Source organism: Myotis daubentonii, chromosome 3 (assembly GCF_963259705.1).
Source record: "Myotis daubentonii chromosome 3, mMyoDau2.1, whole genome shotgun sequence".
NCBI lineage: Eukaryota > Metazoa > Chordata > Mammalia > Chiroptera > Vespertilionidae > Myotis > Myotis daubentonii.
This window is the reverse complement of record NC_081842.1, coordinates 179,779,680-179,805,043: the sequence shown is the minus strand read 5'-3', so window position 1 is coordinate 179,805,043 and position 25,364 is coordinate 179,779,680. Positions and strand designations below refer to the sequence as shown.

Sequence of the window (25,364 nt, the reverse complement as noted above, 5' to 3'; positions counted from 1 at the left end):
ACAATGTATGGCAAACACCCACTGGGCGTAAAACCTTAAGGGTTCTGAGTCTGAGAATTCCTGAATCAAGAGTGTTTGACCATTCTCAGATACTAGGGTTAAACTTTAAAAGGCGGGGAGATTTATAGAAGTGGAAAATTTAGGAAAGAAGCCTGAGGTTACATGAAAAAGAAAAATCTAAAGAATCAAAGAAAAACGATTCAATTGAATTTGCATGGAAATAAAAAACATTTGCAGGACTGCATTAATGTTTGCCTTACCCAAGAGGAAATTGGGGGACATTTACAACTTATGGCAAATTCTTTATACATGACATGAAATGGTGTGTGTCACACCTCCCCCCTCACCAGGGGAGGACAGTGCCCCAATCTGCCTTTGGGTTTTCCACTGTGTGGGGCCCACTGTTTCAGACCTTGCATCTCCCAGTTACAAGAAAAACTTATCTCCAGAAAGACACATGGGCCCTGAGGCCCAATTCAAGGTTTGGAGAAGGCTGTAACTCAGGCAGCAGACAATCAATGTTCCAATTTGGACGTTAGCACTTTGGAGCCAGAACATTCAGAAACACACATAAAGGCTCTGCTTATGATTGAGGCCCAACTCATATTTATAATATAATCACCTAATAAAAACGGTAATGACCTCCGGCTGACTTTGCACAGCATGCTGTAGCACACAAGCTCCATAAAAAGGTTTTCACAGAACTTGCCTTCAAGAAAATATATCTAAGTTCCTGTTTTTCCTATCAAGACTAAAGAGCCCAGACCAAAAAAAAATATCACTTTGCTTTCAGAGTACCGACACATGCTGTATGTACAGTAGATTATCTTGTAATAATATGATACTATCCTCAAGAAATCTTTCCACTTATACATGTAACCTTTAAAACAAATATATAATATACCTTCTTGTTCATCCCCTTTGCAAGCAAGAAATCACTTTCTCTCCCCTTCCATGGCTACCTTAAAAAACCAAATCAAAGTACCCACTGATGGACACACTTAGCTGCTGGTAGGTTTTCCCCATCCCTTTGCCTCCTCAGCTTCCATGAACCGTTAATGACGATCAATGGTGATGAAAGGTTAACAGCAGGTAACTGGACTGATAAGCCAAGTGAGGAGTTAAGGGCATGTAAAGTTCCCTGAAGACAGAAAAGAAAGTGTGTGTGTGTGTGTGTGTGTGTGTGTGTGTATGTGTGTGTGTGTGTGTAGAAGAAGCAGTAGAAGCAATCCTGGTACAACTCTCTGCCTCTCCAAGCCCAGTGGAAAGCATCTGTATTTAATGGAAGATAAGGAAATCATCAATAAAATGAAGAGATAACCCATTGAATGGGAGAACATATTCACGAATACATCTGAAAGGGGTTAATATCCAGAACTTATAAAACTCAGCACCAAACAAACAATCCAATTTATAAATGGGCAAAGGACCTAAATAGGCACTAGGGGACATACCAATGGCCAATATATATATGAAAAGATGCTCAACATCACTAATCACCCAAAATGCAAATTAAAACCACAATGAGATACCAAATCACACCTACCACAAAGATTATTATCAATAAATCAACACCAAGTGTTGGCAGTTGGCAAGGATGTGGAGAAAAGGGAACCTTCATGTTCTGCTGGTGGGAATACAAGTTGGTGCAGCCACTGTGGAAAGCAGTATGAAGTTACCTCAAAAAATTAAAAAAGGAACTGCCTTATGACCCAGCAATTCCACTTCTGGGAATTTATCTGAAGAAACCCAAAACACTAATTGAGAAAAACATATGCCCCACTATGTTCATTGCAGCATCTACACTAATAAAAGAGAAACATAGTAATTAGCCATACATCCGCTACCCTTCCCATTGGCTAATCAGGGCGATATGCAAATTAACTGCCAGCCAAGATGGCGGCCAGCAGCCAGGCAGCTTGAAGCGAACATGAGGCTTGCTTGCTTCAGTGATGGAGGCTTGCAATGTTCCCCGCCTGCCACTGCCGGCCTCTGAGCTTGCAGTTTGAAACACTGTTATAGATACAGAAGCTAAACAAAACCCCAGAAACCTGCTTTCAGCCAGCCGGGATCTCAGAGCTGGAGTTGAAACAGTGTTTCGATTATAGAACCCAAACAAACCAGATACCTGCTTTCAGCAGCCGAGGCCTAAGAGCAGAAAACCAAGCCTCAGAGCCAAAGCTGGCCCAGAATAAAAAAAAAAAAAAGAAGAAGAAAAAAAGGAGCGGTTGGGAGCTTCAGTCACCCACCAGCCTGAAAACAGCCCTCAGCCCCTCACCCAGACTGGCCAGGCATCCCAGTGGGGACCCTCACCCTGAAGGGTGTGTGACCAGCTGCAAACAGCCATCATCCCCTCACCCAGGCTGGCCAGGCACCCAAGCAGGACCCCCACCCTGATCCAGGACACCCTTCAGGGCAAACCAGCTGGCCCCCACCCGTGCACCAGGCCTCTATCCTATATAGTAAAAGGGTAATATGCCTCCCAGCACCGGGATCAGCATGACAGGGGGCAGTGCCCAAACCCCCTGATCTCCCTGCGGCTCTGTTTGTGACAGGGGGCGGGGCCACAACCTCCCTTTCTGCCCTGCTCTGTTCGTGACAGGGGAAGGCGCCCCAACCCCCTGATCAGCCCTGCTCTGTGCCTGATAGGGGGGAGCTCCCCAACCCCCTGATCGCACTGCGGCTCTGTGTGTGACAGGGTGCGGCGCCCCAACCCCCTGATCAGCCCTGCTCTGTGGGTGATAGAGGGTGGCACCCCAACCCCCCAATTGGCCCTACCCTGAGCATGACTGAGGGTGGCATCGCAACCTCCCGATCCGCCCTGCTCTGTGCATGACAGGGGGCGGCGCCCCAACTCCCCAATCGGCTCTGCTCTGAGCCTGACCAGGGGCTGTGGGGCAGGCACCTAGGGATTGGGCCTGCCCTCTGCCACCCAGAAGCAGGCCTAAGCCAGCAGGTCATTATCTCCCGAGGGGTCCCAGACTGCGAGAGGGCACAGGCAGGGCTGAGGGACCCCACTTACCCCCGAGTGCACAAATTTTTGTGCACCAGGCCTCTAGTTATTTATAATAGCAAAGAGGTGGAAGCAGCCCAAGTGTCCATCAGTAGATAATACAATTGTGGTACATCTACACAATGGAATACTACCCAGACATAAAAAAGAAGGAAATGTTACCCTTTGCGACAGCATGGATGGACCTGGAGAATATTATGCTAAGTGAAATAAGCCAGTCAGAGAAAGACAAGTACCATATGATTTCACTCATATGTGGAATCTAATGAACAAAATGAACTAACAAGTGAAATAGAGACAGACTCATAGAGAACAGGCTGACAGCTGTTGGGAAGGAGGATGGAGGGGCTGAGAAAAAAAGGAAAGAAAAAAAAGGAAGTCATGTACACAGACAGTAGTGTGGTGACTGTGTGGGGCTGGAGTAAGGGGGGAAGGAGCGGAAGGGGGTAGGAGGTCTAAATGATGATAGAAAAAAAAATTTTTTAAAGAAAAACTAAAAAAAAAGACAATGCACATCAGCTACAAGTGCAAAACAGTGAAGAGATCTCAACTATATAAGTTTAACTACCTCTCAAATTGCCTATGCTCTACTTTTATTATCTACTAGAGACCCAGTGCACGAAATTCGTGCACGGGCAGGGGGGTCCCTCAGCCCGGCCTGCACCCTCTCCAATCTGGGAACCCTTGGGGGATGTCTGATTGCCGGTTTAGGCTTGATCAGACATTCCTCTCGCAATCCAGGACCGCTGGCTCCTAACCACTCACCTGCCTGATCACCCCTAACCCCTCTGCCTGTCTGCCTGATGCCCCAAACTGCTCCCCTGCCTGCCTGGTTGCCCCTAACTGCCTCTGCCTGCCTGCCTGTTTGCCCCTAACCACCTCTGCCTGCCTACCTAATGTCCCTAACTGCTCCCCTGCCAGCCTGATTGCCCCTAACCACATCTGCCTTGCCCCCTGCCACCGTGGCTTTGTCCAGAAGGACATCCGGAAGATATCTGGTCTATCCGATATAATTAACATATTACACTGTTATTAGTATAGATTACCTATTGTTTCTACATCTGAAAACTACCTCCTGACTCTATCAGTAAGAGTGGATGCAAGAAATCAGCAGTTGCAAATTCTGGTCCAGCAGAATGAATCAGAGAGGGTGGCTCCCCTTGCCACTGGCATAGGCATGAACAGATTTCATGAACATAATCACTAGCTTTTTGTAAAATTCAAGTTCATTTTTCCCCATTGAAAATGACATATCTGCGGCACCATTCTGAAATGCATGTCGGAAGATACATAAGAGATTATTAAAGAAGAACTGGATATAATTTTTCTAACCTTATTTCCAACCCCGCCAGGAAACATATCCCAAAGGGAAAAAAGAAGCATGTGTTTGTTTTTTTCAGCCAGGACAATTCTTGATTGCAAAGCCTTTCTATGGCACACCCAGGGAAACAGGTCCCTTGGCTGGGATTTGAATTTGCTGATACAGATATGCTGAGTGTACTCGTGACAAATTAGAACACACCAACCAAGCAACAAACAAAAACCTTTGCTTTAGCAGTAAAGATTTGTTGAATAGGTGAACAAATGAATAGTTTATGATTGATGATAAAGCTAAATATTTTGGCAGGAAAGTAAATAAGAAAAGAATAAACAAAAAAGTCTTAAGAATAAATAAGTATTTTTGTCAAAACTTTGTATAATACAGACCACCTAATGGGAAACATTTTGTAATTTCAATGCCTTGTTCACTAATAAATCAAGAACATGCAGACCTTTATTAATTTCTTTAAAACTTCTATATGAAGCAAAGTATTATTTCTTGCCTGGAAAGCAATCTTTTGATGGAAGTGAATAATCTTACAAATTACCATTCTACTAATATTTGACATAACAAAAAAACTTATCCCAGAGTAAATCACCGTTCTAATTATGTCGAATAAATTCAAAGTTGTATTATTTGGAGATTTTTTAAAAAAATAGAGTGTTTAAGTTACAAAGAGCTTTAACCTCTCTGAGAGACCTGCCAAGTCCTTCCTCATTCCCTTACCCTCCCTGGACACTCTGACCTCTCCTACACTAACAGAACAGCTTGGCCCTGCCCACAGGGTCTGCCTGGAGATCTCTCACACCCTGGTTGCACACTACAATCATTTATGCATCTTTTATAAACTATCTGAGTCATATCTTCCCCAAGACAACGATGTAATTACTTTAGAATGGACCTGCACATAGGTATTTATTAAAGAAGATCTAATGTGCAATCAGCGCTTGGTCGCTCTGCCTCATCCCTGGAGAGTAGCTGAAGCCCACCTTTTAGAACTGGAAGGCTGAACGTCCCCCCTGAAATTCCCACAGGGCTTAGCATCCCATTTTGTAGTATCTGGTCCTGCTAGGACCTGCCACTCTGTCCTAGGCAACAACCTGCTGCCAGGTTTGAGAGAAACTAATCCTAATGCTAGTACCTTCATTTAGGCTTGTTCTGCCCTGCCTGATTGACAGGTCCACATACTTCTGTACACCTGGCTATGTCACAGAATGGCACATGGAGCATCTGATGGAGACAAAGATTCTCCTGGCCCTAGTCTTGAACTTTCCCCAAAAGAAGCCCTCCACACAAGCAGGTGGCTGTCTCAGCTCCACTCATTACCTCCACCACAGCTGAGCATGCCCGGTGGTAATTTCTTGGTGCTGTGCTCAGTGCTTGGTCAGTGGGATCTCAATGACTCCTCAGAACTGCTCTCCAAGTTAGCAACATTACCAGCACCACTTAAGTAGTGGAAGAAACTGAGGTGACATCCTTGCCTCAGGTCACAGAGCCAGGAAGTAGCAGAGGTGGAGCTTGGATCCAATTTTGATGACAAAGGCCATTGAGTCAGACCTCTGTAACAAAATATCACAGACTAGGCAGCTTATGAACAACAGAAATATATTTCTCACAGTTCTAGAGGCTGGGATGTCCCAGATCAAGGTGCCAGAAGATTTTGTGTCTGGTGGACCCCACTTGCTAGTTCATAGACAGACGCCTCCTACATGGTGGAAGGGGAAATGAATCTCTCTGGAGTCCCTTTTATAGGGTACTAATCTCATACATCAGGGCTCCACTCTCATGACCTTAGCACCTCCCAAAATCCCACCTCCAAATACCATCACACTGGGGGCTAGGTTTCAACATATGAATTTGGGGAGAACATAAACACTCAGTCTATAACAGCCATGCTTCTAACCACCCATTGTTTATTAACCACCATAACAGCCAACAGTTGCACAGTGCTGGCTCTGACCCAGGCACTGCCCCAGGCTCTTTACATAAATAAGCACATGACTCCTACCAGATCCCTATGAGGTTGATCAGACAAGGATGAGAAAAGAACCCATATACATGCTGTCTACAAGTGACCCACCTCAGAACAAAAGAGGCACACAGAATGAAAGTAAAAAGATAAAAAGGAATACATCATGTAAATGGAAACAAACAAACAAAAAAGCCAGGGATAGCAGTACTTATATCAGACAAAATAGACTTTAAAATAAAGGCTATATCAAGAGATAAAGAAGGGCACTACATAATGATAAAGGGATCAATCCAACAAGAGGATATAACCTTTGTAAACTTTTATGCACCCAACATAGGAGCATCTAAATATATAAAGCAAATCTTGTCTACAGAATCAGAATCTTTGCAGAGAGGCACTCAGAAGCTGGCAGGTGATTCGTATGCGTATAAAACTTGAGAATCATAGACACATGTATGTAGTCCTAAATTCCAGTTACTGCCAAGGGCATATCTGAAAGTTAGACAAAGAGAACTACAATACGGTGATGCACAGGACTTTTCCCCAAAAGTTCCAGTCTGTCTACAGGGAGGACTCAAAATGTAGGCCATCATGGTTTATTCTATGTGACCTAAGAAACTTTTATCAGTCAGGGCCCAGCAAAACCTAAATGAGATCCTCAAACTGGGTAACCTTAGGAGGGCTTGATACAGGGACTATTTGCAAAGGCCTGGGTAGGGCTTCAGGGAAGCCACGGGCACAATGCAGACGGCAGGGCTAGGAACGATGGGAGCTGTTAGTGGAGAGCTGTTACCACCCGAAGTCCTGAAGAGGCGCAGGAAGGAGCAGACACTGGAACCTAAAGAAGGAGAGATTGGCCCAGCCACTGGTGTGGCTCAGTGGTTGAGCATCGGCCCATGATCCAGGAGGTCATGGTCGACTCCCAGTCAGGACACATGCCTAGGTTTTGGGCTTGATCCCCAGGAGGGGGTGTGCGGGAGGCAGCCAATCAATGATTCTTATCATTGATGTTTCTATCCCTCTCTCCCTCTCCCTTCCTCAATCTGAAATCAATAATAAAATTAAAAAAAAACATATTAAAAAATTTAAAAAAAAGAACAAGAGGCTGGGTGGAGAGGGCCATCCTATTGGACGGTGACCTCCAATGGAAGAAAGCAACCAGCATGTAGTGAACCTGAAATGAGGGAGATAGAGAATAAAATCCCAGCTTCACTCATGCCCTTCCATTGGCCTCTGCCAATGTCCCCACTGGCAAAATGAACCAGAAGTCAGAGGACAAAGATGCTAAAGGAGTCATACTTGCCAGCCTCCCAGCATGCAGAGCAGAATGGAGGCAGAACCTGGAGGGGTAAACAGAAAATGTCCAGGACAAGCCCCGAAATCACTCAATACTAACACTGCATACCTGTGACCCCTCTGCCGGAGGGAAAGTGCCTCCAAACAATTACCAACCGAAGTAGTCACATTCTCACTCACAGTCCCAATGTTGGTTTGGCAATACCAACCAGAACTGCTAAAATCCCACCGCTGTCTAAAAATGAGAGTCAGGCCATCAGCCAAAAAATGGGAGAAGATTTGGGGCTGAGGTCCTAGTTTCCAATCCTGTGAAATGGAGCCCCAAATTTGATTTGCTTTCTCAATGACCAAATCAGTAAAAATAAAACCATCACCTTCTCTGCCTACCTTGGTATGTCTCCCATAATCATCACACGATACAGTGGGTACTAGGTGTCTTCGTGAAATTGCCAAGCCCTATAAATGTAACTTACAATCGCCCCCACTTAGTAGAGTACTGATGTGCAAATCTGTGCATTAGGAGGAGAGAGCAACCAATTTTGTTTTCACACTTGGATGATCTGTGTCCAAATCAAAGGCGAACCACACCATATGCTTTGGTGCGAGTGTCCTTATTTTTAGCAATGCATCAGGGAGACGAAGGAGTCACTGGGATGTACTGAATTTGGCAAAGCATCACAGCATGCCTCAGCGACTTGGAGGTGGTTTGAGAGCATGTGTTTAACAGCCGTTTTCATGAACCCAAAAGGAGAATAGTGAGGACTGTCACTGCTCCTAAAATTGTTGCTACTTTAAGCATTTCCTACCTTTGATTAACTTCCCTTTAAAGTAAGTTAATTGTAGTGTGTGTGTGGGGGGGGGCGGGGAGCATGGAAGAAATGTCCAATGACCTGGCTCTGACACACTGCCTCTGTTATCAGCTAAGCTATAAACATAGGGGATTGAAGCTACTAACCTGGAGTTTCCAAAAGGTGAGGTGGGTGGCCCTGGGGTGATTGTTTCACACTTGTCTAAGGGGCTAACAGGAGGGCTCCTGAAGGTGAGGGGGAAAGTGGTGGTCAGGAGGGACTGCTGGCTGAGAACCATCCCCAAGTCTTTACCAATTTCATTCAGTGGAATTACAGGTTAAATCTCATGTTTAAACAGGTTTCCACTGCTTCAAACACAACAAACAAAAACCACTTTGAAGTAGCTGGTCTTTAAGATTCCTCAAAATGTGCCATAAGGTAATTTTATGAACTCAGTCGCATCCCATTGTATTAAAAGCTGTGACGATACAGAGTAATTGCCCAAATCTACCTTCTAGTTATCAAGCATAAACTAATGTATTTAATGAAGCTACAGAGTAAGAATCATTTATTTGGAGTGAAATTAATACCATGGCTCTCAGGCAAGTTTGTTATGAATATTTGTTAGAATAAAGGTAGTCTGGGTCTTCTCCCGCCAGGCATGGGTGAGCTCCTTCAGCAATGATTTGATCACGACATGTTAGCAACAGCCTATGGTTGGAAACAGGCAAGCCAGCCTCCATCATTCAATCAAGAGGGTGCCCTGGGTAACACGAATAAGGTTGTCTGCTCGCTGACCAGCTGGAATAACTGCTTCCTGTATTATGCAAATGAGAACAGACTCAGCATCAATTCATTGGATAAAGGCTGATCTCCAAGTCACCTGTAGAATATAATTTACTACTCTCAGCGTTTTGCAGACAGAGAAATTCACACAACAGAAAGAAATCAAGGTTGAGGACTTGCTTCCAAAAGTCGTTCACTACTCATGGATGTCATGGCTTTGGGTCAATTATTTCACCATTCTGATCCCAGTTCCTCTACTTGCCAAATGGAACAGGTGACATTACTGCACATGTAAACACAGGTGATGCTCTTAGAAAAGTACTTGGCACATAATAAACACTCAATACTAGGGATTGCTTTTATCAGTTCAGTTGTCAATAAGTTAATATACCAAGCACTTTGCATAGTATTAACATTCCAATCATCAAATATTTATTGAGCACCTATGAGGTGCTAGACGTGGTTCATCAGTTCATTGAACCCCACAACAGCCCTTTGAAGTAGGTATAATTTTCATTAAAAATTGAGGCTTAAAGAAATTAATAACAATCTAAAGATCAAAACTGGCTGACACAAAGCGAGTAGGCTCTATCTTCCCTGGAGGCTACTGTGAAGCTGACAGGATATTATGTAAACAAAGCATCTAGCTCAGAGAAGGTACTGATAAACAGCACCTACCATCATTATCATAATCATTTATGTTACCATACTGCTTCCCATTGTACATTGTTTCCCAAATTTCAATCATATACCATATTTATATATTTTTACCATATTTAACATCTGTGTCTTTACTTACTGAATACTTTTATTTAAAGTGATCGGCACTGAATTCAGATAAACTCCTTAGTACAAAGCCTGGGGCACAGTGATGATAAGAATGAGAATGATGATGACAATGCCTTTACTATAATTACTGTGTGCCAATACTAAGGATACTAAGGTGATATAGCAAAGGCTCTCTGCTCATGCAGAGACATGAGGAGAGGGAGTGGGGCAAATAAACCAGTGCCAAGCACACTAATGAACACATTGCAGCAAAAGAAAAGACGCGTTTCTGTCAGGAAAAATCAAGGAAGGCTTCACAGAGGTGGCAGCCTTTGATTTATGACATGTAGAAATGTAGGATAAAGAGGAATTTATTGAATACAAATTAAAGGGAATCCCTAACAGAGAGGCTGTGGCTAAGTCCTCCTCAAATCCCCAGCCCTGGCACACACACACAGCAGCAAGCTGATCACACTGGAAATGTAAGAGTTGATGACTATGAGTCCCCTATACTACCTCCAAGATTATGCTTCACCCCTTTCTAAAATAACTCCATTCCAGAAACTTCCAGGGAGTGGCGAGGAGAGAAAAAGTCTCTTGATTAATCTGCGTATTGTAAAGCTGCACAAGGGACTGTTCCTTTGTCATTCCCAAAGGGAGGCTTCTACACGACAGGCTAATCACTTGCAAAATTATTGCGAGGAGCTGGCTCTTAGTTATATACAAGCAGAACGGCACTCAGAGCATCCTCACATGGCTGGTTTTATAACTCAAGAAAGACTGCTCTGATTTAGCTTATTTTTCCAATTCGCACGCAGAAGCTAATGTAAGAAATGAATAGTGGTACCTGTCAAATGAGAGGGAAACAGAAGTGAGGAAGCAAGCCTTGGTAATCAATCCAGGCGTCTCACATCTGTTCAGGAGGGAGTGTAATCACTGTGGAGTCCAGAGCATAAAGCATAAGGCTCTTGAGTATTTTTATATAGAAGATGTTACTCTTAAAATACTGATCTGTAGATTAAACACTGCCTGCACTTCAGCGTTGGCCATGTCACTCATGCAGTCTGCTCACTGCCCTCATATGGAGGCCTCCATGCTGCGCAGGTCCAGAAGGCATCCCCTCCACGTGGCATCCAAGCTTTCAGTGGAACATTTCTATGAGGAAACCAGTCTCCCCACTATTTTCTCCCATCTGCCTTGGCTACCCTGCCATGCACAGTGGCCCCAAAATCCACTGAAATAAGTCTGTGTACATACAATCCATTCTCTAAGAATGTGGCTTTATAACTCCTCTGTCTATCCCAACCCTCAATGTTAAAAACTGTGCATTGGTTCTGAGATGTCTCTCAGAATGGATGGTGTGAAATTAAATGTTTAGCTCACTGCTTCCCAGATCTAACAACAGCCTCTGGGCCTAGGTGAGCTGACCCTGAGAACTTCCCCAAACGGGCTCCCAAGTCAAGGTTCTGAAGGAAGCTGTGGCTGCTGCTTGAAGGTCACAACAAAGAAGCTCCTGGATGGTCTGTCTGCCTGTCTGTTATAAGAACAGAGCTCTGGGCTGAGTTTTGCAATAGGTCTCCAGTATACAGGACAGACGAATGCTTTCATTCCCCTCCCGCCTCCGGTGGGAAACACATCCACACTGCTGCCCACCTTACCTGAAGGTGAACCCCGACATGGCAAGGTGCTGTGTATGGTTGGGGAGAGCAACACCAAACCAACATTCTCTCGTCTCTCCTGCAACAGCGAGGAAGGAAACGCAGGGCGAAGGCTGAGAGGCAGACAGCTGAGAGACCCTGATCGGCTGATCACTGACTGCAGCCACCCGCCCAGCTGCCGCACCTTGCAGAGTCTGTCCCCCTTTCTGAGGGTGCGTCTTTACCTGCCAGTGTTGATGGGAGGCTCATTTACTCATTCTTTCAACAGATATTCATTGAGTGCTCTATTAGTTTTCTATTGCTGCCCCAACAAGCTTTGGGCTTTACACAGCACAATTTTATGGTTTTCAGTGATACAGAAGTCCAACAAAGGTCTCACTGGGCTAAATCAAATCCACTCCTCTTGGAGCCTCTAGAGGAGAATCCATCGCCTTGCCCGTGCCAGCTGCCAGAGGCCACTGATTCCATGGCTGGCGGCCCCTTTCTATATCTGCAAAGCCAGCAATGGGAGGCTGAGTCCTTTTCATGCTGCACTCGAGGTTCTCTGTAGCCAGGAGGGTCTCAGCTTCTGAGGGCTTGCGTGATTATCCTGGGTCCACCTGGATTGTCCAGGACAGTGCCTCATCTCAAGGTCCTTAACCTTAGTCCTATCCACAGAGCCTCTTTACCATGTAAAGGAACACAGTCACAGGCTCCAAGGATTAGGGCATGGGGATCTTTGGGGGTGGTCTGCTTACAGCAAGCGCACACTGTAGACATCAGTGGAAAAGAAGAATATCTTGCTTCAGGGAGTGAAGACTCCAGGGTCAGACAATCAACAGCAGACATAAAAAAATAAGCAAAGAATTCAGGATGTTAGGGGGTATGAGTGCTATAGGAAAAGTGTAAATAGAGGAAGGGGGAGGGGAATGACAATGCAAGGGAGCGGACTCTCCTATTAAAGGTGAGAGTAATATGTAGTAGAGAGAGTGAGCTGCTGGTCGGAGGGCAAATACATGAAACTGAGATTATGGGAAATGACAAGGTCATTAATTTTTACAAATGTATTTAGAGAGCCAAGGATATACTTTTTCTTTTTTTCTTCCCAACAGCAATTATTTTTCAATGAAAAACAAAAGCCTGTTAAAATGTGTCCCTCGGACTGCCCCTAGAGGTGTTGCAGGTGTGGCTGCCGTGCCCCGCCTGTGTCATTAGGTGGTAGAGAGCAGAGAGGCTCACCTACGCCCAGCGTCCTGGCCATGGGCACCTGGATGGTTGACGGCCTGACACGGAAAAAAAAAAAATTGTCCCTCGGGTCCTTAGGCTGGGGTATCTTGGCCCAGGGTGAAGAGTTCAGAGGCCCAGCTCTGCAACTAATAAGTGAAAGACTTGGGACATCTTCCCTCCCCAGATCCCAAAGTCTTCATGGGTCCACTGACACTTGACTCTGGAATCTTGTGCTATTTGGAGAAGAATGATCAGTAAGTATAATTAAAATAGTGTGGTACTATTTAGTGGGATAAAGGGAGGCCTATGGACCAAAAATAAAGGAATAGAGAGTCCAGAAGTAAATCCTTGCATATATACGGTCAAATGATTTTTGACAGGAGGGCCAAGACCATTCAATGGATAAAAGATAGTCTCTGAAACAAATGGTGTTGGGTAAAATGGATAGCCTCATAGAAAAGAATAAAGCTGGACCCTTACCTTACACTATATACAAAAATTATTTCAACATAGATCAAAGACCTAAATGAAAAACATTACACTATAAAACTCTTAGAATAAAACATAGGGGAAAAGCTCCATGACATTGAATTTGGAAATGATTTTTTGGATATGGCACCAAAGTCACAGGCAACAAAAGAAAAAAAATAAACAATTAGACTACATTGAAAGGGCACAGTCAACAGAATACTAGTATTAAGGCATGGGAGAAAATATTAGTAAATCATAAATACAATAAGGGTATAATATACAGAATATATAAAGAACTCCTGTAACTCAGTAACAACAAAAAGACAACCCAATTAAAAAATGAACAGATAACTGAATAGACATTTTTCCAAAGAAGATACACAAATGGCCAACACCACTAATCATTAAAGAAACATAACTCAAAACCACAATGAAACACCACCTCACATCCATTAGGATGGCTGCTACCAAAAAAACAAATTAGTATTAGAGTGGATGTGGAGCAACTGGAACCCTTGTGCACTGTTGGTGGGAATGTAAAATGGCTCAGTTACTATGGAATACAACAACACTGCATTACTCAAAATATTAAGAATAAAATTACTGTATTATCCAGCAATTTCACTTCTGAGTATACATCCAGAAGAACTGAAACAAAAGTCTTAAAGAGATATTTGTGCACCCATGTTTTTAGCAGCATTATTCCAAATAGTCAAGAGGTGGAAGCAACACAGTATCCACTGATGGATGCATAACTAAAAAAATTTGCTATATACATACAATGGAGTATCATTTATCCTTTAAAAGGGAGGACATTTTGAAGTTGGCTACAACATGGGCGAACCCTGAGGATATTACACTAAGTAAAATAAGCCAGTCACAAAACAACAAATATTGCATGAGGTATCTAGAGTAGTCATATGCATAAAAGCAGGCAGCAGAATGGCGGTTGCCAGGGGCTAGGGAATGAGAGAAATGGAGAGTTGTTTGATGGATCAGTTTCAGTTTTGCAAGAGAAAAAAATCTAAAGATTGGTTGAACAAAAATGTGAATACATTTAATGCTTAAAAGTAGTTAAGATGGGCCCTGGCCAGTATGGCTCAGTTGGTTGGGCATTGTCCTGTGTACCAAGAAATACCCAGTTCCATTCTCAGTCAGGTCACATGCCCTGGTTGCAGGCTCAATAAGGGAGTGCAGGAGGCAGCTGATCAATCAATGTTTTTCTCTCTCTTTCTCTCTCTCTCCCCCTTCTTCTCCCTCTCTCCTTCCCAGCTTCTCCCTTCCTCTCTTTCTAAAAATCAATAAAAACATATTTTTAAAAGGCAATTAAAATGGTAAATTGTATATTATATGTATTTTACCACAATTACATTTTTAACTTAAAAATAATAATGTAAGATGGGTAAGGAGGTTTGTGTATGATGTTTGTACAGCATGTTAGAAATGTAAGCACTCCCCTCCCCCCCCCCATGAGGTGCTCTTTGTGGAGACAGATGGTTTATACAGAAACACAAACCCCTCCCAGATATGAAAATGAATTGGTGTCTGCCCAGGGTCACAGCAGCCACAGGATACAATTTCTCAAGGTTTCCGTGGCAGACCCCACACTCCCACTGCCCAGATGAAGAATTAATGGATACCCTATTAGGCAAACATTGCAAATCATCACAAGTATGTTACCATATTTTGAAAAGGTAGAATAGAACAACCTTGAACACCTTTTTAAGTGTTCCACATAAAATTCTCCCTTGGATTTGCGTTAAACCCTTTTTGTTCTTCAGAATTCCAGAGAAATTCCTAGGCAGAGGCATGGCCTCACCTACATAAAACACGATGAGCGGCAAAAACAGCTTCACACGCTCATTTCTCCGTGCAGGTTCAGGGCATCAGAAAATCACCTTTCAGATCATCTGTAATGCATTCACTCAGCAAACATTTAGTTAGAAACTACCCTCTACTAGCCCGTGGCCAGGCCTTGGGGACATGCAGGTAAATAAGACATAGCCCCTGCCTTTGAGGAGACTAAGTCCAATTGAGGAGTCAGAGAAGAAACCCTGTAATTACATTTCAGGGTGTGCAGATTCCAGAGGCAAGAGACAGCATGAGGCACTCAGAGAAAGAGTAAATAGCTCAGGAAGAGTGGCTTCAAGACAGGAGATGAGAAAGAGAAGAGGCTAAGAAGTTACTGGGTTAGAATGAAATGCAATTTAACTCCAGCCAAACGATTGTGTGTCCCCATTTTTAAAAAAGTCCCCAAAATGGCAAGGTGCCATGGAGACGACCAAATGGTGCTTCACTTCACTGCTGATTTCATTTTGCTTACAAAAAATGATGGTTCATTGATCACTCCCCTTGGGAGGAATTTAAATATGTCCTTAGCCACCGCTTGAGAGATGCACATCCCAGTGAGTTAGGAGCAGGGACTGTAGAGTTAACAACGCCAAGGCTTTGATCCCTGCTGTGTCCGTCACTCCCTAGGTGTGAGGTCTGGGGTGAGTGACCCCGTTGCCCAGTGCCAGTGTCTACAATATAACATGGGGGAAAGAATGCTCCTATTTCACTAGGCTGTTGTGCGGGTTGAGTGAAGTAACAGAGATCAAGTGCTTAGCACATGGTCAGCACTTCCTAAATGGTATGGATGGTATTCATCCACTTATTCATTCTCTCATCAGATGTTTAATAGGCTCTGTTCCAGACACTGGGGATCGAGACAAATAAGGCACAGTCCTCTCTCCTCAAATGCCCTCAGGCTAGTGGGTCAAACAGACATAATTATACAACAGGACAATAGAATGCCCATTTGTTTTCTCTCTACCACTCAGGCCCCTTGAAAATAGGGTGCTGGCTAATTTATCTCCATAAGAAGGATGGGGCGGAGTTTTTATCAGTTTTCATGGCATCTACAGGGACTTAAGAGTAGTCCTGTAAAACTGGTGACAAAAAAACCCAAGACTGAATAGAACCTGTGATGGTTCTATATTCTAGAATAGAGCCTGGAAGGTCTAGGAAAAACCTAGACCAGGAGTGGGCAAACTTTTTGACTCGAGGGCCACAATGGGTTCTTAAACTGGACCGGAGGGCCGGAACAAAAGCATGGATGGAGTGTTTGTGTGAACTAATATAAATTCAAAGTAAACATCATTACATAAAAGGGTGCGGTCTTTTTTTTTAGTTTTATTAATTTCAAATGGGCCGTAGTTTGCCCACGGCTGACCTAGACCAAATGGATCAGCTCCTGCACTTTGCAGATGAACACACGAGGCTGAAAAGCCCAGAGTCACCTAAGGGAACTCCATTAGTTGAGAGCTTGCTCTTGAGATAAAGTTCTTCCCCCCTCACAGTGCAGTTTCGTTCTTGCTCCTCTTTACCTTCTCTGTTTAAATATGTATTTCTCTCTCTCTCCCTCTCTCTCCCTCTCCCTCCCTCATGGAAGAACATGATCTCCACATCAAAGTTTTCAAATGAAGAGGGAAACTGGAAATTCTGGTCACACCAACTCTGCTGTTCCAGGAGGCCATATACTAGTACACTCTCCCATGGGCCTGCAGTTGTGATGAGGAAGCACATGGAGCTAAGTCATGGGGATCTTGGCAGTGACATCATCATAAGCAGTCTAACCCATACTAAGTTTCTTTAGGAACTCCTTGGTATCTTGCAGGGTCACTGTCTTATTATAGATGAAAGTCTTGGGCCTGTGTGGCCCTCTTAACCATAACATTATTCCAGAAGCCCATCATGGTGAGAAAAAAAAAAAAAAGGAGTGTGAGTCAAAAGACCTGATGGGATTCAAGTTCTATCTATGCTACTCATTAGCTGTGTGGCTTTAGGCAAATCATTTAGTTTGAGCCTCAATTTCCACCTGTAATGGAGATAATAACACCTACTCCCATAGGGATGCTCTAAAGTATAAATTAGATAATATCGATAAAAATATCTGCAAAAGGTACTCATTCCAATTCTAGTAGGTCTAGTCAGACACCCAAATAACCATAATTATGCTCCTGATATGAAAATCACCAGAAGCTCCTTAATTCATGGACACTGACGGCATGTGTCCTAAGTTTATACGGGTGGCATGACTAATCAGAGCCTCAGCATATAACCTCTTTCTGGACTATATCAGACTTATCCTGTACAAACTTACTCCTCCTTTCAGATCTTCCCTTGAAATCATCTTGCAGACATATTCTGGCTTCCCCCAAGAATGAGGCAAGGAGAAATCAAGGAGAAAAGGAAAAATCCAGCTTTGGCTCCTTTTCATTGTTTCAACCTATTGTGATCTTCATAATTTTTATTTTTATTTTTTTGCTTTTTCTGTCTTCTCCCAACCTCCCATTCACAAACTTTACTCCTGTTTACCACAGTCTGAGCTGGTGCCAGAGATGAAATCTGCTTTCTGGACTTGCAAATTCCTAACCCACAGCTGTGGCTATTTTTCCTCCCATGTCTGCATGCCCCATGACTCACACAACTATCTCCATGGCATCCTTCCATCCTCAAAGGGTCCATATGATCGTTTCTTGGAAATATGGAGTTTAAGTCTTTCAACCCTGTTCCCAGCAGCCATGCTTTTTCTCCAGCTATGTGGGAGAAGCTCATCTGGTCCTTGCCATAACCAGTCAGTGACAGAGCTGGGATCTGATCCCAGGTCCCCCACCCATGCACAGTGGCTCCAACTGCCTGCCCTGTCCTTCCAGGACTCACCACTTCCTCCTGTGTGACTCTGAGAAGTCTAACTCCTCACTCAGTTTCTTATGCAAAATGCAAATAATAAAAATAGTAACTACCTCACAGGGTTGTGGTGACAGCTAAATAAGCATTTAGAATAATGTCCAATCACTGAATATTTGCAATAATGATCCACCTCTAACAAAGCCATTGCTGCCAGTGATTCATTAAAAGGATTTTTGGTTTTCCCAAAGTCCCAGTTCAGCGTAAGGAGCTGATGTGGGCAAGTACTTCAGGAACTGCCCATAACTGGTGCTCATAGTGATCATCAAACACACAGATGATGGGGCAGCAAACTCCTGCCTGTGGGCCAAATCCCGTTCACTGATGGTTTTTGTAAGTTTTATTTGAACACATTTGTTTATTGTCTGTGACTACTTTTTAGCTACAACAGCAGCATTGAGTAATTACAACAGAACACATATGGCCTACCAGGTCAAAAATCTTTACTATCTCGCTCCTTTCAGAAAAGTTTGCTGACCCCTAGATAGATGATTAAATGGCTTAAAGAAAGGTGACGTCACATAAATATGCACGTGTATCTATAATCCAGAAACTTGACTCAAGAATGTGCTCATTATCCGTTCCTGCTTTGGCCATTGGCTTTGACTAGCAGTTCTCCATGTTCTACTATCTTGTGATTTGCTTACATGCGTGGATTTATCTGTCACCCTTTATCATACCTGCTGCTGTAGAGAACAGAGTTAAAACTATTACCTTAGATCTTAGCAGATTATTAGAGCCAGCACGGGGAGAGCTTTATTCAAAGCAATCATTTCACTAGCACGGGTTGAATTATATTCCCCCTTTTCCATCAGACGGACGTCAGGCCCAATGGGCATTGTGTTACAAAGACAAACTGCTGAAGGCAGAGAGATTCGAAATGCTGGCTTTCCACTGGAAACACACTGTTACATTAGCCTCTAGTCCTGAAGAACAAAAACAGTCTTTGCGTTTGTCTGAAATACAAGAGATCTCAATCGCTGTTTACTGAACCTTAACCCTTGATAAAATAGGTCACTCTCGAGTCCTGAACTAGCTTCAGACTTATCCTTTCCTTAAGGAGCTACAAAAGAGACTGAGCCGCATGCACCACCCCCCTTTTATTATGTTAGCACTAGGGGTTAGTGCAGAAAAAACTGCTTTTCAACGAGCCTTCCCTGCAGATGCCTCTGGAAAACAGTAGTTGCCCAGGTCCTCAGAGCAGTCTGTTCTGAATGGTTTCTGTGAACACTACCAGTATTTTAATAGTTGTTCTATAAGAGCAGGAAGGGGGTCCATGTCCATGAAAGCTCAAAACACTGGAGTCTAAAAAAGTGAAACATATTTCTTTCCAGCAGGACTTCTCAGAGCCTTTAAGTTGTGCATTATGAGTCTCTAAGAACAAATAAAAATCCAGCATTTCCCAAATTTATCTGATGAAATAAAGTCATCATGGGACTGATTTTCCTAAAAATACAGCTTGGAAAACGTATTCTTTTTTTTTTTAATATATTTTATTGATTTCTTACAGAGAGGAAGGGAGAGAGATAGAGAGTTAGAAACATCGATGAGAGAGAAACATCGATCAGCTGCCTCCTGCACACCCCCTGGGGATGTGCCCGCAACCCAGGTACATGCCCTTGACCGGAATCGAACCTGGGACCTTTCAGTCTGCAGGCCGACGCTCTATCTACTGAGCCAAACCGGTTTCGGTGATATTCTTTAGGTTATGGAAATGTTTCCTAACAGACGTGACGTACTTTAGATACTCTCTTAGAAAGCATCTACTCATTAAAAATTAGGGTGATTTTTTGTTGCCATTCTACCTATTAAAGGGGCCTGAACAATCACTATAATTACTAATGTACATATTGAATCCTACATTATTACTCAACACCAAGGGAAACAACTTCTAGGAGGTGGTTTGCAAACCACAGCCTTACAAACAGGCTCTAAACTACCAAACTGGATGTTACATATCGAACTAAAGGAATGAATGTCCCTTAAGCCACTGCTGCAAACCAAGAACTGCTTTTCATGTAACATTGAATTCAATCTTCAGAACAACCCTGCAATGGAATTACTTTTTTAAAAATTTATCTTTATTGCTGAAAGTATTACAGATGTCCCCTTATCCCCGCCCACCCCCCCATTGATTGATTCCCTTCACCCTGCTCCTGCCTCTTCCCCAGGCTTGCACCAAACTATTGTCTGTGTCCATGGGTTATGCATATAAGTTCTTTGGTTAATCTCTTCCCCCTCCCCTCTTAAATATGCCAGTCTGTTGCATACTTCTATGTATCTGGATCTATTTTGTTCATCAGTTTATTTTGTTCATTAGATTCCACATATGAGTGAAATCATGTGATACTGTCTTTCTCTGACTGGCTTATTTCACTTAGCATAATACTCTCTAGGGTCCATCCATGCTGTCTCAAAGGGTAAGAGAGCCTTCTTTTTTACAGCTGTACACAATGAAATACTATGCAGCTCTAAAAAAGATGGGATTACCTTTTTATTCTCATTTTTCAGATGAGGAAATTGGGGGTCTGAAAGTAACTTTCCCAAGTACAAAATAACGAGCACTGAACTCATGCCTATCTTGTTCAATCTATACTCAGGTTTCAATAACACAAAGTTAGTCCACACACTTGGACAGTGCTAAGAGAATCTCCTGCCATGGTGGAAATGGTCTATCTGTGCTGTCAGCTAGCTCTATTATGTGAGGCTACTGAGCACTTGAAATGTGACTAGTGTGACTGAGAAACTGGATGTTTTATTATATTGTAGTTAGTTTAAATTTAAATAGCCACAGGTGCCCGAGCTATCATATTGGAAAGTATAGATTGATTCCTTTCTTGAAGACAGAAGCTATGTGACTCAATTATATAGAAACCAACAGGCTGTCAGTTTTCCACTATCAACCACGAGTTCTATCTTATATTACTAATCAAGGAGCTAATGCAGTGGTTCTCAACCTTCCTAATGCCGCAACCCTTTAATACAGTTCCTCATGTTGTGGTGACCCCCAACCATAAAATTATTTTAATTACTACTTCATAGCTGTAATTTTGCTACTGTTAGAATTGTAATGTAAATATCTGATATGCAGGATGTATTTAGGCAACCCCTGTGAAAGGGTCGTTCGATCCCCAAAGGGGTCGTGATCCACAGGTTGAAAACTGCTGCTTTAGCCATTCCCAGATGCAGCCCTGCTGTCATGCTGGAATTGGTCTCCAGCATGCAGGATTTAGAAAAATCCATTAACCTAAACATCTCCATGCTGAACAGGCCAGGTAAGTGATGTACAACTGTCATGAAGCACTTTCAGGGGCCAGATTTTCTGGGGCCCTCTGGGAAGTTGTGTCTTTCTTCAACTGTTCTTGCTAAACTTTGACACAGATCCCAGGACTCCATATTTGGGGGGCAGAAACACTTTTTAGTTGTTACTTTTGTATCTTGATCATTTGAATGCTTAATGGCAAAGTAAGTTATTGGTTTCCCTTTGACTTGACGATGTTAGCAATTCATCCTCAGAATTCTGGAGAATTCATACTGGGTTTTTTTGGATAATCAGAGATATCATACTGATTATAGAAAAGCCACCACAGAGGTTAAAAATATGAGCTTTGGAATCACATTGTCTGGTTCAATGTCACTTAACAGCTCCTTGACCTTGACAATGTTGTAGCATTTAACTTCTCTATGCCTCAGTTTTCTCATCTTAAAATTGGGACAAGAATGGAATCTACCTCTTAGGGATCTCCGAACTGCTAACATAGCCAGACTGTGAGATCTTGTTATTAAGTGAAGGACCCAAATCTTGTAACAACCCTGAACAAGTTGTCTATCCACACCAAGTCAGTGGGTTTTTAATCTACAGAATGTAAAAACAAGGTTTCCTCCCCATGTGTGTATCTCTTATGATGTTCACTTGAGATAAGAAGGTAAAGCACCACAAGAGTTTCTCTAATATTAATAAACTAAATGTTTTGAGCGTTAAAAAACTATTTATTCAAAAGAAATCATAAAATGTTATGATTAGAAGGATCCCTGGAAATCATTTTATCCAATCCCCTCTTATCGAATGTGGCAGTCTCCTCCAATACAACTTTCCCTCAATTTTTCAGCCTACAAAATTTGGGAAAGGGAGCACATTATCTCATATACACCATTTCACATTTAGACAATTCTTTAAACCAAAATTTGCTTGTTTTAACCTTCATTCCTTTGATGGTATACAGAAGAATTCTAATTCCCATTCCACATGGCAGTTTTTAAAATATCTGAAGATGGTGATTATATCCCACACTCTCCTCCCATACACCCATCCATGCCGACAAACACGTATGTCAAAGGATAAATGTCTCTGGTTGCTACTATTACCTTTCTAATTCTTTGAGGAACAGTCTTTTCTTTCTTTTTATTATTATTTTTTAACCATTCAACTATATTCCTCCAGACACACTCTAGTTTGGCCAGCTGCCATTCCACCAACATTTATCTGATCTACTACATTCCAGGTGCAGTGCTAGGCTCGGGGAAAGGAGCTGAGTTATAGAACACCATGCCACATTCAGGGAGTCACCACTTGGTATGGGAGACAGATGTGCCTACACATACTTGGACCTTTTGATTGGCCATCCAGAGGGCAGAGACAGGAATTCACTATTAACTTCTTCTTTAGGTACTAAATTCTTCTGTGAGTCTACCCCAAGACTGAGCAGGCATCTTGAATAACCTATTGGTGACTTGTATTAACTTAAATCAACTCCCTTCCTCCCCCATCTCCTTCATAAGAATGGTCAGATAGTCGCCACATTCTATTTTGCTGTTAATATTAATGGTTTACACCTAGCACAAGACTTTGCATTTAGTGCTTTTAAATTTCACCTCATTTGATTCAATCAACCGTTCTTGTGTGTGAAGATCTGTCTTATGACTATAATTTTTGCTCTCTGTCTCTATGTTTCCTGCCAATCAGGCAGGGGTACTTGTCCACTTTCTTCTAATCCCTCAGAAATTGTTCACATCAAAACGACTTCCACAGGGCGGCTCAAGTTTAGCAGAGTTACTGGATAGTTAAGGTTTTCCATTCATTCAGTCAACATTACTGAGTGCCTCTGTGAGCAAGGGCCACAGGCAAGGGAGAGGATTATAAAGTGATTGAGACACAGTCACTGCACTGGAGACACTAGGGTCTTAAGGAAGTGACCACATGTAGATGAATAACTAGAATGCGGGGCCTAATGTTGGTGCTGTGGAGCAGGATCAGGGAGTCATTCATTCTGTCTGAGAGGACAGGATCTAAGAAGGCCTGAGGGAGGAGAGGGCAATGGACCGGGCCTTGACGGATAGGCAGGAGTTCAGCATGAAGTGGTGGGGAAAGGGAGAAACAGAACCTTACAGAAAATGGGTTTGTAAATGATGCAAGCGACACAACTATTTTTTGTCTGTTTGTTCTGGAATATCTTTCTCCCTTTGGGAAACTTTCCTGAAAAGCAGTCAGTATGTTAACTGTCATCTCACAGACCTCCCCCCAACTACAAACAGTGCATTCCACTTCCAGCTTGAGGTTTGAGAGTTAATAAAAGGAACATTTATTCCTTTTCTATCTTAAACTGCAAAGTAAAAACACCTCATATTCTCAAGTCAGGGACAAATCCTTCCAGCCTTCGTTTCACAACCCTGAATGTCTTAGCAATGTGGGTGCTTGCTCCTCCATTGAGAGAGCCCACAGGTGCTGGCTCTGGGCTTGGGGACTGGCCAAACTGAGGCTTTCCAAGGCCTCCTGAGCCTTGGCCCCTTCCTCACGGGACACCTATTCCATTTCATTTTCTGTGTTGCCTTTTACTTCCTTTGAACACTTACTTGAGGGCTGGGGTACAGTCTTGAATATGTGTTCTTCCAATATTGAAGTCTTTCCTCAGGGAAGACTTATTCTTCTTTGTTTTCTTAGCACCAAGCATATAGCAGATGTTTAATATTAATACATACTGAGTAAGAGAATAACATGATGAATGGAAGGATGGCATAGTTTCCTGGTCTCAAAATGGGACTGTCCTAATTAAATAAAATTGTAATATTAATTCAAGCTTGGAATTCTAGGCTTATATGATTTTGTGAAATAACTTAGGATATCGGCAGGCATATTTACTTGGATAATATGCCTAAATGCACACGGTAGCCTGTAGAGTACATAGGACCCAGATGTGCTTCTCATCAGCGTACTGGTCTAACAAGCACAGCGCTGAGAATCAGAATCCTATCTATATATCCTAGAATGTTAAAGGTAAAAAGCCCTCACTTTACAGATAGGAAATGTGAGGCTGAGAGAAGTAAAATGGTTTGCCCAAGGTCACACAACTATAAGCTGCCTAGCTTAGACTGAATTTACTGTTGCTTCTCCATGACAGCTGGTCACTCACATTCAAGGTAGAACAATAATATGCATCAACTCCAGCCATAGCAGACCTAATGGACTCAATGAACTCTGAGGTTCTTTTTTTGCAAGGAAGACCCAGCAACTCTAGGACATCAGGAGCCAGAGCTGACATGAAAAGGGTAATCACTCTAAAATAGACAGTGCTGCCCTACCTTCCCAATGCTCCGTGTACTCACTGGCTGATTGCGTGGCTGCCTAGGCCCAACATGCCCGGCCTTAATTCAAATTATGGGCAGTTTCCAATGGATTAGGAGATAAGAGGGCCTTTAAAATTACCATTTAAATTTCTTTCAAACTTAAAATAGTGCTGGTGTTTGACAGCTGTGAGGGTTCATCCCCGGGAAAGCTCACTCCCAGTATAAAATGCTGGAGATCTGAAACATCGCCCCTGAGAGTCTGCAAGTCTGTGTGAGACACGAACAGTCATCGGTACCGGAGCATTTATTTTCCAGTTAATTTTAACACGTTAGGTGGAGAGGATGAAAACGCAGTGGGCTTTCAGTCTGCGAAGGTGTTCTATGTAAACACTCTAACCACCACCCTCTGTACCTAAAATGGTGCTCAGCCCATTGTAGGCACTTACTCATGGGGCTGAATGACAAAGATCATGAAAGGTCACCTGACCTTCCCCTGAACTAACTCCCCAACTGGAGGTTCTTACCACAACAACATGGTGAACCTACACAGGACATTGTCTGCTTCCTGCCAATAACAGTCTTAAAAAAAAAAAAAAAGAACAAAGCCACAAAGGATGTTTTTCCCATTGTCTCTGGTTAATGGTAACATCTTACACTGGTCCACGGAGATTCCCCAAGTGTGGGCCCTGAATTATCTCATGCAGCCTGGGCTGTTTGTTTGAGACTCTTCTCACATGAGTCCACCACATTACCATTTAGCAATGCCGAGGAAAGAGGCAATCATAGCAGTGTC

The 25,364-nt window shown here is 43.0% G+C and overlaps 1 protein-coding gene and 1 non-coding gene across 9 annotated transcripts in view; one reads left to right on the top strand and one right to left on the bottom strand.

Annotated features, from left to right (window-relative positions):
* DAB1 (DAB adaptor protein 1) overlaps nt 1-25,364 on the bottom strand; it is a 397,889-nt gene that overhangs the window by 349,876 nt on the left and 22,649 nt on the right. The window lies entirely within an intron of this gene.
* Nucleotides 12,743-12,872, top strand: LOC132232238 (small nucleolar RNA SNORA17). Its single transcript, XR_009452361.1, has one exon. It is a non-coding gene; the product is annotated as a small nucleolar RNA SNORA17 (small nucleolar RNA).